This window comes from Quercus robur, chromosome 5, assembly GCF_932294415.1.
Source record: "Quercus robur chromosome 5, dhQueRobu3.1, whole genome shotgun sequence".
In the NCBI taxonomy this organism is placed as follows: Eukaryota; Viridiplantae; Streptophyta; class Magnoliopsida; order Fagales; family Fagaceae; genus Quercus; species Quercus robur.
The window spans coordinates 73,977,444-73,997,493 of NC_065538.1; the positions used below are offsets into that span (position 1 = coordinate 73,977,444).

The 20,050-nt window shown below is 36.0% G+C and overlaps 1 pseudogene; it reads left to right on the top strand.

Annotated features, from left to right (window-relative positions):
- Positions 1-288: 288 nt before the first annotated feature.
- LOC126728693 (calmodulin-interacting protein 111-like) lies at positions 289-9,047 on the top strand (annotated as a pseudogene).
- The last annotated feature ends 11,003 nt before the right edge of the window (positions 9,048-20,050 follow it).

Sequence of the window (20,050 nt, forward strand, 5' to 3'; positions counted from 1 at the left end):
TTTTAACTTTTTTATAATAAAATTTCTAATCCGCAAGATTTGTTTCGGGTTGAGACTTGAGGGTTTTTTTTTTTTTTTTTTTTTTTTTTTTTTTTTTAACATAAAGCCGAATCAACCAGTATCAAAGCCTCCACTGTTTCTCCCAAATCACGGCAGGGTTTATATAGGGTTGAGAGTGTTGTTGTTGTTGTTTTTTTTTTCACGTAAAGCCGAATCAGCCAGGGATCAAAGCTTCCACTGTTTCTCACCAAAATCATGGCAGTTTTAAAACAAGTAGTGAGAACAACTATGGCCACGATCAAAAACCTATACCCTTCGCGTCTTCACTCAAGTCACCTTCCTTGTCGTCACTACCACAGTATGTGTGCTTCTCTACCTCTTAGACCTCCATCATTATAAATACTCCATTCATTATCTTCGTCTTCTTTTCTTTCTTTTTTTTCTTTTTTTCTTTTTTTTTTTCTCTTAACTCTATCTTATTGCCGTGATTCTCTTTTTCGCATCATTTTTTTTTTTTCCGGTAGTTGACATTGTGTTTAGTGGTTTACAGCTTGCAATTTTAAGTTGGTAATTGACCATTGCAGAGCCAATTAAGTGCCGTAGTAAATCTAAATCTAATGCATCTGATGTTCGGCCACAAAGATCGAATCATTGTGAAATATCTGATATATTACCTGCCTGGGCTGGTTGGCTTGGATCTATAGCGGTAGGAATAGTCTTGGCCATTGATACAAAGGTTTGTGCAAATTTATTTCTTTCTTTTTTGGTATTGCCTTTGTTAGACATTAGGTATTGAGTGTTTATTCCTAAAAAAAAAAAAAAAGTATTGAGTGTTTAGAAGTCTTTTTTTGGCATTTATTTTTATTAACTTTTTTGAGAATCTGTTAATATATGTTGAAGATGTTGCAAATTTTATCACACAAGTCATATAAATAAGTGTGCGTTTCGCTTCAAATTAAAAAACCAGTTTATTTCACTATTTAGGGTCCATTTGGATTGAACTTATTTTTGCTGAAACTGAAAACACTGTAGCAAAATAATTTTTAAATGTATAAATAGTGACATGAGACCCATTTTTAATGAAAAAGTTGCTGAAAAGTGAAATTTATGGGTCTGTGAATAGTGCATGAATGCACTTTTCACCGTGGAAAAGTCAACAAATGCGGGCTGAACCAAAAAATAAAAATAAAAGAGAAAACCGTAGAACAAAAACCACGCCATAATAATTTGAATCCAAACGGGCACTTAGTTTATTTTTTATACTATTCATGAGCCCAACTGTTCTTTTTAGTACTATTCATAGACCCTACTATACTATTTCAATAAAATAAATAAATTCCAAATAGATAATAAATGTATTGATTTTTTAACATAAACAATCACAATTATTGCCCTATTTATTTATAAACTGTTTATAGTACAAGTGAAAGTAACAGAAGTAGTAGTAGTATTTACCTTCCAAAAAAATAAAATAATAAAAAATAAAAAAAAATAAAAAAAAAAGCACCCCTCAAGTTAGTTGAGCTCACAAATATGTGTTTCTTTTTTCAAGTGTGTACTTTGCGAGCAGTAAGCATTTACTATGTCGAGGCTGCAATCTTTGAATTGATTTTGATGTTAGCTTTCTGCAGGCTGCTGACAAATCTCCTTTGCCATCAAAATCTTCTCCAAGTTATGAGGAAAATGCTAAGAAAGAACAACAGCCAATGTCTGAGGAAAATGCCAAGAAAGAACAACAGCCAATGTCTGAGGAAAATGCCGAGGAAGAACAACAGCCAATGTCTGAGGAAAATTCCAAGACAGAACAACAGCGAATTGAAGAGTTACTTAGAAGTAAAGGAATGAAACGAGGTCTTTATCCCCGCATATCTGTTGCCAATAAGGGCCAAAAGGTTAGTGCATTTACTTACTATGGAAAATTATATAGCGTTAAGTATGGGTTATGTAGTGGCTCGTAAATTATTAGCCATACGGGAATCAACTTCAGGTTTGATCATTTCTTTGTTTTTTGGGGGAAAGTAAATTATTACTAATGGTGAAGGAAAAGTTTAATATATATAAATAACTGCTTTGTAAGAGTCTTGTAGTAATAACATAGTGAAGTTATATATCTATACAATTGTAGTGATAACAGGGTAAAACAACTAAACTTGCTTCTCTAAGACTAAGATCAATTTCATTGAAAACATTTTCTATCGGTTCAATAATTTCGTATTTATTGCAAAAGTAGATTTTATATGAGCTTGATTCACATATATTTTTTGAAAAAATTTAAAATGAAGTTTTAATGCAGTTCCTTTTCATGTAAACAATCATAGTAGAGGAGTATTTCAAAATATATTTGACAGAAACCTATGATGCATTATAGGTCAGCATCAAATTCCTAATTCCTCTTGGTTGTGAAGTTTCACAACTAATTGGAAACCTTGTTTCAAGTCTTGGACTGAAGGTTGAAGGGGGAAGTGGAGGATCAGATATGTTATTGCGTGCTTCGGAAAGGTTTAGTAATTTGTAGTGTCCTTCATCTTTCTTGTACTCAATAACTTTGAGCTCATGCCCTCCGTTGTACTTAATTTAAGCCAACGCATCTATGTTAATCATGGGCATTACATGAAGTGTACTAAATAATGTTTTCTGGTTCTTGTGACCTATTCCAGTGCAGTTACTTGGCAATTAACACTTACTCGTCCAGGAAAACAAGTGCAAGTTGAAAAGGATCTTGGACAGTCAAAAGATATAAATGCACATGATGGGGATCTATGCATCCTTATATCTGGTTCACTCAACTCAGAAAAACCTGTTAGTACTTTTTTTTTTTTTTAATTATGAAACTATTATCCTAACAAGTTTTAATTTGCTTTCTATGCTTATTACTTAGTTTATAGAAATGAAGAATTGGTCAATTATGAGAATTTCCTTATCGGTTAGCATAAATTGCAGCAAATTGAATTCATAAAGCAGGGGCGCTTGAGTTCCAAAGAGCTTGAAGCTTTTGTATCTGTTTAGGATTAGCCGGTGGAAATTTGGGACAAAATTGTTCATTTGGAAGAAAACCTCAGGAAGGTGCTGTACGTGTACAATCTGCAGACAAATCGATTGCTCGTCTTGAGTCAATGGGAGTGAAAATTTATGGACTCGATGTTTCTTCCTCGGACATCAACACATCATGGGGCAATCTTGTTGGGTATGATCAGCAAAAACGGTATGTGAAGGACCAGGGTGCATTGCAGCTATTGTTGCTATATTTTCAATATAATTTTGTATAATATTCTATTTGTGAATACTATTCCATTACTAGCAATGAAAACTATCGGCAGAATTATTATCATAGTTAGGTGGAATCTCATAATAATTAAGAATAGGCAACAGATGCGAAAATAATCGCCCCTTTCATCTATAAGTGTTTCTTTGTCCTTTTGACTTATAATGTAATCAGGCTGCCTATTACACAATGATTTATTTTGACCACAATGTGTTTCGGATCAGTTTCTTACTTATCCCAAAAAAAATTTAAAAAAAAAAAGTGTTTCAGATCAGTGGCATATTTTGGTAATCCATCTTAAGCATGTAAACTAAATCTTGAATATGCAATGGTTAAGGACTTGGTGGTGCATGAACTATCCCTTTGAAGGGCCGGTTAACTTATGTCAGTTGAAGTCCTTTTTAGTTTGATTATGTGTAATATCATCTGTTTTCTGCTTTCAACATGCCTACATATTAGTTGTCTTTTTTTCTAAGGTTGTTTTCAAGTATAAATTTATCTCTGCTACTCTTTATACGAGTGCTTATGTATAGCTACCGTTGATTGCTGGTTGTGTAGAGAGATAGAGGATACAGTACTGTTGGCTCTGCGTAGGCCTGAAGTATATGATGAGATTACTCACGGAACTCGGCGTAAGTTTGAATCAAACAGGCCTCGAGCTGTGCTCTTCGATGGTCCGCCTGGTATGCCATTTAACCACAAAATAAGTTAACGAGTGATCATGTTTGAATTGATTTTCTTATATAGAATATAATAAAAATTCATTCCCCCTCCTTTATCATTTTGAAGAAAGTTTCTAGTACATAGGAAAAAAGTGAACTAGATTTTGAGGCATCTGAATTAATGTTGTAATGTGTATTAACAATAAAGGAATAAGTATCGTGAAATGTGAGATTAAAAACCCTTGAAATGCAAAAATGAGTATTACAAAATCAATCAAAATCTCCACTACATTCAGTAATTTATCGCTGTTCAAATTTTTACAAAATGCTAGAGTGACATTTAGAAATTGATTACTACTGCAGCACATGCAAATCCCTCTTAGTTTATTTGCCCCTCTCTATTGCATGGCTGAGAGTTATTCTTGTATTATTTTCTATAAATTTCTCCTTTTTCTCTTTCAAAAATGTGGTTATTCTCTTTCTCTTAATTTTTAATTTTTTCTTTCAATTATACTTTATATTAATGAATCATTGCGATTTTTAAAACTCTATTTTGGGTTCATACGTTTTAGTGTTATATTGTTTAGTTCCCCATCACAAATAGTCTCTCTCTCTAGGATAAAATTTAGAAAATAAATTATACATATTTAGTATAAGTTTGATATGAGTTTTGATTATCATGATAATTTCTTTTAATAAAATGAATAATTTATTTAAATAAAATTTAAACATAAATACATATATATGTATATATTTATTTATTTATTTATTTATTTATTTTTCTTAAATGTATCATCAACCCCATGCAATTCATTTAAAAGTAACAACGATAAAACAAATGAATAACTGCCTTTAATATTACATTTGTATATTCGTAGCTTTGATGTTTAGAAATACTTTCACTTAAATTTAACCTTACCGAAGTTGATTGAAATGCTATATTAATATGGCTCAACAAAAGCATAACAAGAATAAATGCTATACTTAAAATTTTGGATATTACAAATCTCACACACACGCACGCACACACGTCTTTTCACTTAGATTAGGTGCTTTCAACCCAAACATGTCTTTTCCCATGTGTACAAAAATAGATCAAAGTGGACCAAAAAAAACTAAAGTGATCTGAATGGACCGAATTAGACCAAATGGAACAAAGTGGACCAAATGGACTGAATAGCAACAAGGTGGAACGAATATGATCGAATAGGAACAAAGTGAACAAAATGGACCAATGAAACTGAAGTGGACAAAATAGGACCAAAGTGGACTGAATGGAATCAAAGTGGACAAAATGGACTAAATAGGATCAAATGGCCCGAATAGGACTGAAGTGGGTCAAAGTGAACTGAATATAACCAGTATGGACCGAATAGGACTAAAAGGAACCAAAGTAGTTATAATGGACCAAATAGGAGTAAAGTACACTAATAGGACCGAAGTAGACAAAATAGGACCAATGTAGACTGAATAGAGCAAATGTGGACTGAATACACCAAATAAGACTGAAGTGGACTAAATAAGATTGAATGGGCCGAATTGGACCAAATAGAACTTTAGTGGATAGAATGGACTAAACAGGACCGAATAGGAGCAAATTGGACCGAAGATGACAGAATGGACCGAATAGAACCAATGTGGACCGAGTACGTAAGTCTTTTGAATATTTATCATTTTTATTGCATTTTTAGGGCTCATATTTCTAATTTCTAATATCTATTTCAATGTTTTTCTTTGTATTTTTTAAACTCAAATCTAAAGAGTTTAGCCCAAATATAATGAAATTTCATACTTTTCAACCAAAAAATGAATTTTACTTGAAAAGAAAACCTACAAAAAGAATTAATTTAAGGCTCAATTAGTTTAAAATAAATTGAAGGGAAACCAAAATTGACTGAGTGGATTGAATTGGACCGAGTAGAGCAAATTGGACCCAAGTAGACCTAATTGGACTGAATGGTACCGAAGTAGACCTAATTGGACCAAATAGAGATTGCTTAATTTTTAGGGAAAATAAATTATCCTCAAAAAAAATTGAGAAAAAATTATATATTATATTAAAATACAAAATAATTATTTATTTTCATACATTGCGTGGGTCTGCAACTAGTTTTAATAAAGCTTTATTAAAATTGACCCAAAAGCTTTCTAATCTAAATAAATTTAATACTAAAGAGATTCAATACTAACTAAAGTAGCTTATCAAAGGTGCCAAGATGGCCCACATCAAAATTAAATCACAATTCTTAAAACTCTTGGCATTTAATCTTGTTCCCCCTCTTACTTTTTATTTTGGATTTTTCATTTGGAAACAAATAGTCCAAGAGATGCAATGCAGAATTTTGTAAAGAAAGAAGTGATGATATATATATATATATATATATATATATATACGAGTTCTTGGAGGAACGAAACAAGGCCTATCTCATAGTTTAAATTTGATGTTCGATACGTTACTGATAATGAATGTTAAATTCAGGTACGTACCGGAAAGACATCTTGTGCTCGTGTTATTGCTAATCAAGCGGTGAGCAACTGGCACTTCATCAACTATTTCAATAGTTTTAATTATAGTTTATCCTTTCTAAATGATCTGTACTCTTTATTTGTAATCACTGATTTTTTTTTTTTTTTTCCTGCTATTATTTTTATTTTTTGTTTTTTGTTTTTTGTGTGTGTGTTGGGGGAAGGGGGCGCTGTTTGTTATACAAGTTAAGTGAGTCATTTGCCATGTGAAAGCTGTAGTAAGTTTCCCAAAATATTTCCCGATCTCCATAAAAGTGTAAAACTAGCATATATGTAGTAGATTCTTTTCTGAACCTGCAAATATGTGCTACACTGCACATGGGTCAAATGCTTAATTGACAGGTTTGGATGCACACGAAATGACATACTTTAAAATAGATAAATAAATATACTCAAGATTTTGGCTTTCATCACATAATTTTGTCTCTTGCTAATGAACTTAGTTCAATTGGCTACTCCTCCCTTTATAAGTTCTAGTTGACAGGTGAGTTTGTGGGTTCAACACCTATCGCGCATTGGCTGCTTGTGTAACTTACCAATAAAAAAAAATAAAAAAATAAAAAAAAAAACGTTTTATCTGGGTGTGTACTTCAATTTGGACAAACTTTGAATGAGCATGTAGCATTACTTGACAGGAAGTCCCTTTGCTATATGTGCCACTGGAATCTGTCATTACAACGTGGATTGGTGAAAGCGAACGCAACTTGGGAAGAGTGTTCTCGCATGCAAATATGCTCCCAAATGGTGCTATCATTTTTCTTGATGAGGTACTTGAAGCTTTCATTGCTCACTCAACAATGGCCCTCTGTATATGTGTAAACTAGCTTGTATTATTTTCTGTTTCCCCTTTTTTTCTTTTTCTTTTTTCTTTTTTCTTTTTTTTTTCTTTTATGCTCCAAGTGTTCTTTATCTTATGCTAAGATTGCTGTTGATGTTGTTAGTTTCTTAATAATATGATATTATTTTCTGTTACAGATTGATTCTTTTGCTACTGCTCGTAATAATCTCAGACTAAGTGAAACTGGCCGAGGACTCTTATCAGTGTTGTTACGGCAGGTGAGCTTAGGTTTTCCATTGCTTTAAACATTGCAGAAAATGAGCCATTTATTATGAGTGGCTGAACTTTTTGGATGTCATGCAGCTATTGCTCTGCCTGTAACATGGTTTTTCCATGCAGATTGATGGATATGAACAGGATAAAAAATTGATTGTAGTTGGTGCAACAAATAGAAAGCAAGACCTCGATCCTGCTTTACTTAAGGTAAGTTGAGGCATTTTTTTCCTCTGTAGATGACAATTGTACCCAAGAGTTGATGGAAATGTGTTCTAACTTTCCTTTTATCTATGTTGTTTCAGCCGGTTTGATACAATGATTACGTTTGGCTTACCTGATCAGCAAAGTCGTCAGGCAATAATAGCTCAGTATGCAAAGCAACTAACAGAACCTGAATTAGAAGAAGTTACAAGGGTTACAGAAGGGTAAGTTTGATATAGCTAGGCTCACACATTTTAAAAAAAAATTATCTGGAATATGCAAAATATCTTCTACTTTAATTAGTTCAATTTATCTCATTCAAGGCTTAAAAAGAAGCTTACACAGTGTCATTTATTTTCCAGCTGCTACTCTTTACAACCTGATCAATGTTGAAATCAAACAATAAGATCCTCTCTTTAATTGAAATTCATTATCATGTGTCCTAGTCCCATTTATTTTCTATATGGCTAAATTCCAACCTACAATAGTGCCATTTATTTTCTAGCTGCTATCTTTTTCTTTCATTTTCTTTTTTTTCGGGAATTTGACCTGATCAGTTTGTTAGATTCATACAATCAGATCCTCTCTTTCAATTTAATTCACCATATGCGTCCTATGTTCCTCAATATAGCAAATCCTTCCCAACCACATGATCAGATACAGGGGTTCTTTCTGCCATGCGTTAAAATAAAAGTAGAAAGATTGTAGAGAATTGAGAAAGAAGCATTGAGAGAGAGAGAGGAGGGAGAACACAAGAGGGTTTCGTGGTTTGACCTGACGGCTTACATCCATGGGTTAAAGCCTTAGATCTTTGAAATATATAAGTGAATTACAAATTATAATGACCTTAATAAGGTTTAGGGTTAGCTTTGAATGGGCTTTACACTAAATTAGGCCTCTTGGGTCATTACACAACAACCAATACAATATTATCTTTAATACCATGCAATCTTAAGCCTACCACTAAATATTTTTGTTTGCATTATTGTTGATTTTCTTTCAACTTTTTCTTGTTCTTGGCCATTCCAGAATGTCTGGAAGGGATATTAGAGATTTTTGTCAACAGGCAGAGCGATCATGGGCATCAAAGGTAATAATCTAGCTCTTCATGACTCTACCTAGTACTAGTCTCTCTTTTTTCTTTCTTTAATTCATGTGTTTATGTGGTCTGATCCATGGTATGTTCACTATTCATTAATGGCTTTTATAGGTAATTCGAGAAGAAGAATCTAAAAATGAAGAACATGATGGGTCTCTTCTTCCTCCTTTGCAAGAATATATTGAGAAAGCCATTTCTCGGCAGAAGGCTTTACATAGTGCTGTATATCAAAAGAAGATCTGAAGTTAGATTTGTTTGGAAGAAAGTTGATAGATGCTTAGAGATGGAGAGTACATGGATGGCTTTTGATATTTTTGTGTTAATTTTCATTTATTAGGATATAGTTTTTTTTTTTTTGAGAAAGACACGTAACATACTTTTATTCAGATAAGCCTAATAAATCGGCTTGAAGTACATCATGAAAATGTGAAGGAATATCCTCCATCCAAACTAACAAATCCGGAATGCCAGCGGCATGTCTAGCCAGATTATGAGCTAAAATATTACAATCCCTCTTAACATGAGAGTAATGTAATTCTTCAAAATGTCTAGATAAATGTTTGGCCTCCTCAATGATCAATCCCATTGGAGTTAGCAACCTTCCTTCCCCCATTAACCCTTTGATAACAGACAAAGAATCACCCTCAAGTACTACCCTTTTCACCCCCACGTCCAAAGCAAAAAACAGAGCCCATGCCGCAGCCGTTGCCTCAACATCCTCACTGCCTAGCTCCTGGTGCACCGGTTTTGAGCATGAGGCAATAACAGAGCCCTGGTGATCTCTTATAACGACTCCAATGCCAGACTTCTTTTCATGTTTGAAGACGGCACCATCGAAATTTATTTTGAAAAGCTCCGATGGTGGTGGCCTCCAAAGAGTTCTGGTATTCCGGTTCTGCTGCACTGGAATAGTCACAGGAAGTTGCCGAGCTTGATATTCGGCTAGCCAAGACTTTGAAATCTGAGGGATTTGGTGAAGTGAGTCCGCCGGTTGGTTGAGACGAACCCGGTTCCGTTGGTTCCAGATTGTCCAAGCCGTTACAGCAAAGACCTCTGTTTGATGGTTGTTTGCAAGTAACCACGACAGCAGCTCCTTGAAGGTCATGAACTGAACATCACACCTGAAATTCCAAAGCTCCAAGTCCGACCACACCGTGTCTAGTTCTGGGCAGGACCACATAGCATGCAATGAATCTTCATCATGGCCGTGACATCTAACACAGTCTGAGTCCGTTGCAATAGTTCGACGGAATAGTGCCTTCTTTGTCGGCATAGCTTCACGGCATGCACGCCAAAGCAGTGTTTTCACCTTGGGGGGAACTCGGAGTGACCATATTCCATTCCACAGTTTCTTCTCTTCATTTACGGATACTTGTGGTGCAGCAGGCAGCTCCTCATCCATTTTTAAGAATTTATAACCGGTCTTGCAACTATAGTGACCATTGCTTGAGTGAGGCCAATATAGGATATCTTCGGAAGCTCCACTACTTAAGGGGATGGTCTTGATTAGCTCTGCCTCCTCTGCACTGAACAGACCGTGTATCATCTCTTCATTCCACCTCCTCGTACTTGGGTCTATAAGAATATCAACTCTAGAATTTTCAAAATCTGTCAAGGGAGAAGAAAGTACTTGTGGTGGATGTTTTCTTGGCAGCCAATGATCTTGCCAAATTCGAATTTTTTTTCCATCACCGACTCTCCATCTAGCACCCCTTCGAATGACATCCCTCCCTACAAGTATGCTCCTCCAAGCATAAGACCCCATCCTTGATTCCTTGGCCTCCATAATGGTTGAATTTGGAAAAAACCGCGCCTTGAACACTTTGTAGAAAAGGGAGTTATGATTATGCAAGAGCCTCCACGCTTGCTTTGCTAATAGAGAGTCATTGAATTTTGCTAAGTCTCTAAAGCCCATGCCACCCACTCCTTTGGCTTTAGTCAACTCATCCCACTTGACCCAATGTATCTTCCTTCGATCTCCACGTTGTCCCCACCAAAATTTTTTAATCATGGTCTCAATTTCATTGCATAGACCGATTGGAATTTTGAAACATCCCATGGTGTATGTGGGGATGGCTTGGATAACGGATTTTATCAATACCTCCCTACCGGCTTGTGAAAGTAACTTCCCTTCCCATCCTTGAAGTTTTCTCCACACACGCTCCTTAATGTAATTGAAACTTGCTTTTTTCCTTTTCCCCACAAAGGATGGTAGACCCAAGTACTTCTCATATTGCATAATTTCTGGTACACCCCATGCCTCTTTAATTTGCTCCTTTAAAACTTCATTGGTTGATTTGCTAAAAAACAATGCTGTCTTGCTTCTATTTATTTTTTGGCCAGAAGCAACTTCATAGGCATTTAAAATCTCCAATACTTTTCCACACTCCTCCATTGTTGCCCTGCAAAAAAGAAGACTATCATCTGCAAAAAGTAAATGTGTTAGTTTTGGGCCTCTTCTACAGAGGGAGAAACCATGAATATCCCCATTCCCTTCTGCTTTTTTGAGCAACCCATTCAACCCTTCTGTGCATAGCAAAAAGAGGAAAGGGGAAATGGGGTCGCCTTGCCTAATGCCCCTTGTAGGGTGAATCATTCCACAAGGTTCTCCATTCACCAACACCGAGTATGTAACAGTTTTAACACACAACATAATCAGATTTATCCATCCTTCATTGAAACCCATCCTCCTCATTATACCCTCCAAAAAAGGCCATTCCACCCTATCATAGGCCTTACTCATGTCAAGTTTAACTGCCATATACCCATGCGATCCAGAATTATAACGTTGTAAACAATGCAAAGTCTCAAAAGCTACCATTATATTATCAGAAATAAGTCTATCTTTGGTAAAGGCAGATTGGTGTTCTGTGATAATTGAAGGTAAGACTTTTTTTAAACGGTTGGCTAAAACTTTAGAAAAAATTTTATACAACACGTTACACAAACTAATAGGGCGAAATTGGTGGGCATATTCAGGAGAGTGTGTTTTGGGTATCAATGTGATAAAAGTATGGTTAATAGATTGGGGCAAGGTACCTGAATTTAGCCACATGAGGATGGAGGCAGTAACATCATGATTAACGGTTCCCCAAAAGTGTTGGTAGAAAAGAGGTGGCATTCCGTCTGGACCAGGGGCTTTGAGGGGAGCCATTTGATTCAAAGCCACTTCTACTTCATGTACTTCAAATTTCTTGCATAATAGGGCATTCATCTCATCAGTAATCACCCTAGGTACACACTCCCATACCTGTGAAGAATCCAACTGACCCGTGGAGTTGAAAAGTGAATGGTAGTAGCTTACAAGAATTTCTGTAAATTCTTCCGGGTTGGTCTTCCATGCACCTTCTTCATCTCTCATACCTTCAATCAAATTTTTCCGGTACCTTTTTGTAGCACAACTATGAAAGTACCTTGAATTTTTATCCCCCTGTCTTGCCCATAAAACTCTTGATCTTTGTGCCCACATTGTCGCCTCCTTATCCCGCCATTCTTCAATTTCCTTTCTTAGTTCTCTAATTCTAGTATTGTCACCCCTAAGAATGGCCTCCTCCTCAGCCTTGGGTAGAAGTTTTTTCAATTTTTCCAACTCCCTTCTTACATTCCCAAACACATTCTTCTCCCACCAACCCAAATCCCTTCCACACTTTTCAACTCTACCTACAATCCCTTCCAAAGATTCATTATCACACCTATTCCACACGGCTTCAACAATTTCAGAACACCCCGGATTTGACAACCACATTTCTTCAAACCGAAACACTTTCTTCCTTTTAGGAGGATCCAATCCTGAGAACACAATGAGGATTGGGTTGTGATCCGAAGAATCACACCTTAAATTGTGAACCCTTGTACCAGGAAATTTTAAAAACCAATTATTAGTGGCCAAACCCCGGTCTAGTCTCTCCCATATTGAGTTACCATTATCATAATGTCTAGCCCATGTGAATTTTGGTCCCACATACCCCAAATCCATAAACCCACATTCGTCTAACACTTCTCTAAACAATTGCATTTGATTATGGGGTCTTAGAGCTCCTCCCACCTTTTCATCTTGTTTAATTATCTCATTAAAATCCCCAAAGCATAACCAAGGTACTTCAGATTGAGAATTGAGATACCTGAGCTTCTCCCATGCCTCTGATCTTCTTACTGTATCAGGCTCACCATAGAATCCGGTTAGCCTCCATTCATTTTCGGAACCCCTATCTACGATAGCATCAATATAATATTTGCACGACCCCACTACTGACAGATTTATTGAAGACTTCCAAAACAAAGCCAAGCCGCCACCTCTACCCTCCCGTGGAACCACCCATCTATGATCATAATCCATGTTTCTTTGTACAATCTCCAGCCTTGCATCATCTGTAAGTGTCTCAGCCACAAACACTACAGAGGGATCTTTTGCCCGTGTCAACTCCACAAGCTCTCTCCCTGTACGTAGGTTCCCAAGCCCACGACAGTTCCAGGCTAGGCAACTCATTGCTCCTGGCGGGGCTGAACATCAGCCTTCGCCAATATACTAGATGCCTCCTCACCATTCTCAGAAATCTGAAGGCGTTTGGAAAACAATTCTACATGGTCATCGGTACTCACATATTGTCTCTTCTTTCCTGTAATTTTTTCTGTTGGTTTACTCAGACCTTTGGTAGCTGGCCTATCTCTGCGTGTCCAAACAGGGAGAACATGTTTCGGTTGGTCCGAAATTCTAGAGGGCGTAACCCTAGCCGGCTCACATCTTTTTTGGCCGTTTGTCTCTTCAAAAGAATTCCCATAATTAATTCCCACAAACGGCTGTCTTTCTTTTTCTGGCACCTTACCCTCTTCATTTCCCATTGATTGCACCATATCTGGATTAATTGCTCCCATATCCGGATATTTTTCCTTTCCTGGCCTGTCACCCACGTATTCTCTCATTGATTGCACCGTTGCAGCATTTGTTGACTTCTCTACACTTTTGGACGCTTCAGGTAAGTCATTAAACACCGAATTACAAGCAGGCGTGATAGGTGGATTCTTGGCATTTATGGGGTTTGAAACCGTTGCAGCCCTTGTTGACTTCTCTGCCATGTTGGACGCTTCAGGTAAGTCCTTAAACACAGAATTATATGCATGCTTGATAGGTGGAATCCTGGCATTTATTGTGCTTGAAACACTGTGGCCGTTGCATGGTAAGTTGGAATTAATTCCATCTTTGTAACGGTCATCCTATGGAAAAACTTCAGCTCCGGTGTCCGGTTCTGGGTGGTGGGGCTGCGCTGGCCTGTATTTCTCCTGCTGGCCGCCAGCTTTGCCATGCATGGTCTTCTTCATAGTCGAATAGTAGCCTGGTACCGAGACAGTGTGTCTTGATGAAGCCACAAATGGCTGTGCTCGTAGACTAGGACCGAATTCCCTTTGTTCACTCTTAAGAGACCCTTCACTTTCAATCCAAAGCTCACAATCCCGGTCGTCATGTGTGAGGCAACCACACCAATAGCATAGATTGGGTAATCTTTCATACTTAAAGGAAATCCACACTTGCTTCTCATCATTCAAAGACACAAGACGACCGCGACATAGTGGTAAATTTATATCCACGGCCACTTTTACCCGTATAAAATTACCCCCATCGTAAAGCTTCGGCTCCGTTTGGCTAATCACCTCTCCCACAACTCCACAAATTTTTTCCGCTGCTGCAATGGTCATGAATTTTATTGGTAATCCATGGACTTGCACCCAGAAGTTTGTTTTTTCGAAACTAATATCCTCCAATGGTGAATCATGATCATAACGTTGCATAACCACCAAATGCTTATCGAAACTTCATGGTTCACTATTGAGGATTCTATCTACCTCCTCTTTAGAGTCAAATGAAAACAACATCTCATGGTCTCCAATCTTTTGGATTTTGAAACCTTTCTTAGCACGCCACAATGGGGTGAAAGTCCTTGCTATTGAGTCGACATTAATAGCTCTCCTCGTCGTGAATCTCGCAGCTATGGAGAATTGTTTGACACTCTCATCAGGCGTGAGACGACATCCCGGTCCTTCCCTCTCTGTTAGGGACAGGCGCGTCCAAGATTGTGCCAAATCCTCCATAAACACTCTCACAAAAGTTTCCCAAACCCCTCGAAAAAACACCCAACTAGCCTTGTAGTACACTTGGTACTCCAAGGAACCTCTCAACACCTTCACAGGAAGGGACAAACTATTCTACAATGCAAGAAAGTCAGAGCTTTAGACCCTATACTCTCAAACAACAGAGAAACTCCTTATTAGGACATAGTTAGTAGTAAATTTATGTATCATTTATCAAATATCATATATTTCTAGGAGTATACCATAGATTATGATTAAAGAAGTTACAAATATACTTAACATGGAGTAAATTATTAATTCTAATTAGCTCCACTAATAAAGTCTCTTGATTGTATTTATAAAAATAAAAATAAATAAAAATAAAAACCTTGGTGTAACTCTAATAACATGATTTATTTTTTTCTTTTATTAATGAAGTGGGAAAAAAAAAACCATTACATATAAAATTTGATGAGTCCAAAAAAAAACATTAATGTCGTCCGTTAATATGGACGACCTTGCATCATTAACAAACCAAAAGATGTAACCGCTCAAGCACATTCAACACATTAATGGCGACCGTTACTCATCGGTCTTAAACACCCATCAATACGATAACTGTTACACATGGATAATAATCACCTCCAATTATGTACAACAGCTATCCAAATCACCTATAAAAGGGACAGTCCGTCTTACTTGTAAAGGTACGTCAAAAGCTAAAACAAAACACTATCTGAATACAAGAAATATGGGTTGATACTAACTTAAGCATCGGAGGCTCCCCTACCGGGCACAACCCGGTGGTCTCTTCGATCTATCTCTCTTTATCTTGCAGGTCTTACAAGATCGTCTAAAGCTCCGGATTAGACGGGTGACCCAACTAGCGATTTTGACATCATCAATTTGGCGCTGTCTGTGGGAAGTGATTAGTCATCTAGCTCTTCCTGCAACAAAGGGTTCACTTAGTTCAATGGAGAATCACAAATACAACAGTACCAATCTCAGAGTACCCCACGGGATAATACCCTTTGATCATCTCTTCATTCTTCCCATGCTCATTTCATTTAATCTATGATTGGGCTGAGATGGGGGAGATAAAGAGGCATCACCAAGACACCTTCGTCTTCAACGCATGACTTTTCAACCAAACAAGTAGATGATGATGTGAGAGCCAAGATGCAATGTCTCAAATCCTTTGGGCTTTAAACAGAGAAACATAACATCCATTTGGGTCTAAAGGTGGAGGTAATCAAGTGGGTGGCTCATTGTGAGGCATGGACTAAACAAAAGACGACCACAAAATTCAAGCGACCTCAACAGGCCTCAAGGGTATGACCTAGTTCTTGGGTCTTAAGGTCAGATTTATGCATTTCCCATTCTAGCTCTCCAAATATTTGCAAGTTGCAACAATGTTTATATGATTGTTTTGGCATGTGGCTTCTTTTTAATTTCATGCTAAACTACTTTCAAAATATTGGATTGCCTCATGCTAAAAATTTTCTAAATTAAAATGCTTTCCTCACTGGCTTTAGATTTAGAATAAGCCTGGTTGTCTGTTGTCCTACCAAGCATAAAGACCCCAATTTTGGGTATTAAAGAGGTGAGGTCAAATTGCATTTGAAAATACAAGTTTTTGGCATAAAAACAATATCACTACGGTTTTGCCACATTAAAAGACCATTTATTGTCTACAAAATTGAAGAAAAGGAAGAAAACGGTTAAGGAAAGCCAGCTGCCATGTATATAATTTTAATTGTATTCTCATTATTGCATTAGGCAACGTAATTTCTGGAAAGTATACTAGAAAGTTGCTTGATAAAGAATGGCACCAATTAAGGAGAGTGCATATTAAGGAAGTCAACTATGAAAATGGTAGAAAATAGAAAACAAATCAAATTCTTTTGAAATATTTACCATAACTGTTGTTGTGGAGAAGAATTATGTGTATCCCATATGGAATCAAATCAAAATTTAAGTCCTGTAAATGTTGTTATGCCAGAGGTGGTGGGTAGCAAACCGCTACCATTTACCCAATTTTATTTGTCCCAATCCGAACAGCCACATAAAGCACAATTAAGCTCTCACTAGAAGTTCAAATGATTTTTAGTTTGGACTTAAACCATTGTTCACAAGGCCAATCATAGGCAAATCACAAATCTGTTTTGCTCTTACACCATAACTCAAATAATGCATTTTATTTATCTCACACAAGAACTCTGCATGGTTCACATCCATAAAGGAATAGGCTAACACATCGGGTTTCATAGCTTTTTAAACACTTTACCGGGTGTAATTTATTTGCGTGGGAATATGCCTTTTTTTTTACTGTCAATCTTAAATGATTTTAAGATAGTCCCTCTTGTTATTCCATCCAAAGCCTAGAAACTTAAAAGGAAAGTTTCAAGAAAAATCGTCAATTTTATATTTGCCTTATAGGCCTAAAAATAAGAGAAGCTGCTTTTTGACTTTTCAAAGTTTAAAGATCCCAATTTTGGGTACTTAAAAGCATGAAACCAGGTATTTTTGAGCTTGAAGTCTTTAATTGCTCGTTTAAAATGGAGCACGACATGCCTAAATTCTAGATTTTAGCATATGCACAAGCACAACTATTTAATTACATGTGCAAAACATTGTTTTCTTTTGATCAATATCTCATATGTTATAGTTCGTCAATATATATATATATATATATCTCATATGTTATACACTAATGTGTGCAAGTAGTGGAAGAAATATTTCGCATTAGCTCTCTTTTTAGGAGAAATCCCACGAGCATATGATTGATTATGAATTCACAAATAATAATCATGACCCACTATTCGAAACCTTTCTAAATGATATCAACTGCTTTAATTTTTTGAGAAGGAATTCCAAAATATATTTGTGTTATGTAAACACTAAGGGATATTATGCTATGTCATAGATGCATCAACATATATCGCCCTTAAGTTAGAGAAAATTTTATACATTTGTGGTTAATATTATTTGTGAAATTTTTTATTGGTATCGTTGCTCCTAGTCTAACACTTTGCACAAAAAGAGTACATGTAATACAACAACTAGACTAGAGCAACTAGTCTATTTCAACTGTACATATATTGTCTAGTCCACAGGATTAAGAATGAGAACTTGTCAAGAAGAGCCTACTAAGAAGGAGATCAAAGGTATGTGACATGATAGCATCATATCACCCCATATCTCTATCTATATATAATTGTTGACACTGCTACAAGGTAATTTTGTGCTAAGGCCAAAAATCATGGAAAAGCCTAGAGTCTTTCCATAGCATCATGAATATTTCTTTCTTTAAAAAAAAAAAAAAAAAAAAAGCTATATTAGTATGCTATATGTTTGATATATAATGGCTCACACAATGATATGTAAGAGACATGGTGTTAAAACTTTAGCTTGAATATATATTGAATGTTAAAGTATGATGATAGATCATGTATCAAGCATAAGTACTCTTTTTAAATTATAGTATATGCCTAACCAATTAGGCATGTGTTCGGAAGAATCTTATCCTATGCACATGCCAATCTTGACCTTAATGGGATCACCCCTTAAAACAAACTAGAACAAAGGCTAAATGCCCTATAAAATCTTACCAGTGGTCTCTTTACTCATATGACATGTGTTTAATGAAACACTTTGCAAGTACATGTATAAATTGTAGAATGATAGGACTTTAGACAATCGATCATAACAGTCAAGTGAATAGCCCAAGAAGAATAAGAAAAGAAATTGGCCAACTAGGCCACTGTCTCAACAAAGAGACAAAAAGCGAAGGGTCATTTCACTAGTCGTGACCAAACAATAAAGGAAGTAATAATAGAAGCCCATGGGATAGCCTTCGTCCCTAAAAGAAGGAAATATACCCTTGAATGGTCAACATGCCCTAGTCCTTGCACCTTAAAAAGAATGAAGCAAAAGAGATCCGAGCCTTAAAATATCATGTTATGCTTAACAAAAGAGATCTTCAAGGCAGGGGAACTTGTCAAGAAGAATACAACAATGAAAAGATCGAAGTACATACAAAATAGTATCGTGATTTAAGGTCTCTTGTTAAGGTAATTCATTTATTTCTTTCTTTCTAATTAGCCATGCCAAATATGATCTTATTAGAACTAAGTGCATATCAAGCTTGCATGTTGAAAATATTGCTATGAAATCGTTACAATTATCACAACCAATATGACTATATTATTAGTAGCATATGTTTCATCGTCATGAATCTGAGAAATTCTATTAAGTCTCCTAGACTTAAAATGATAGATGGTCGTGTTCACTATATCGTCATGAGTTTAAGTCTCAATAAATTTCCACTGTATTTGTCAACTCACCAAAATCTTTTTAAATTGCTTTTAAAATTATTTACTATGCAAGCACCTAACAAAGATTAGTTTAAAGAAGCATATAGTCAAAAAGCTTTACTTTTCATAGAATACTTCTCTATGATTCATATAGAATGCACTTCGTCAAATGACATCCATAATTGTATAGCATGCAGTTGCATATTTGTACATTGTCATTCTTAACAAAATGCAGCGAGCACTATTAAAGTCTTAAGCGTACAATTAAAGAAGAAGGAAGAGGAAATTGCTATTACAAAGAGCAATGACCATAGTCATAAAAGCACACAAAAAAAAAAAAAAAAAAAAAAAAAAATCTAATCATGATAAAGCATTCCTCTATTTCTCAATAAACGAGAATTACACTCTTCATGTTTGAACGGGGGCAATAACATGGCCTAGTTTTTACGCCTTCAAAAAATCGAAGGCAAAAGAGATCTAGGCTTTAGACATGAAGTATCATGTTAAGCTTAAGAAAAATCTTGAAAAGAGAGGAGCTCGTCATCTTGAAAAGAGAAGAGTTTGTCAAGAAGATCCCAACAATAAAAAGATCGAGGTATGTGACAAAATAATGTCGTCATTTAAGGTAACACAATTATTTTTGTCTCTTTTATATTCGTCTATAAGAATTTACACCTAGTAAGGTTTCATGCAAACATGTATGCATTACTAGACAGATCACAAAAGAGATAAAACTCTAGGATTACAAGAAAATAAGAAAAAGGTCCACCTAGGCTATTGGTAACTTATTATTTATATATGAATTGTTCTAAAATTCTTGTTTAACCAAGCCTTGGCAAGTGCATGTGCTACTTAATGCAGATATCA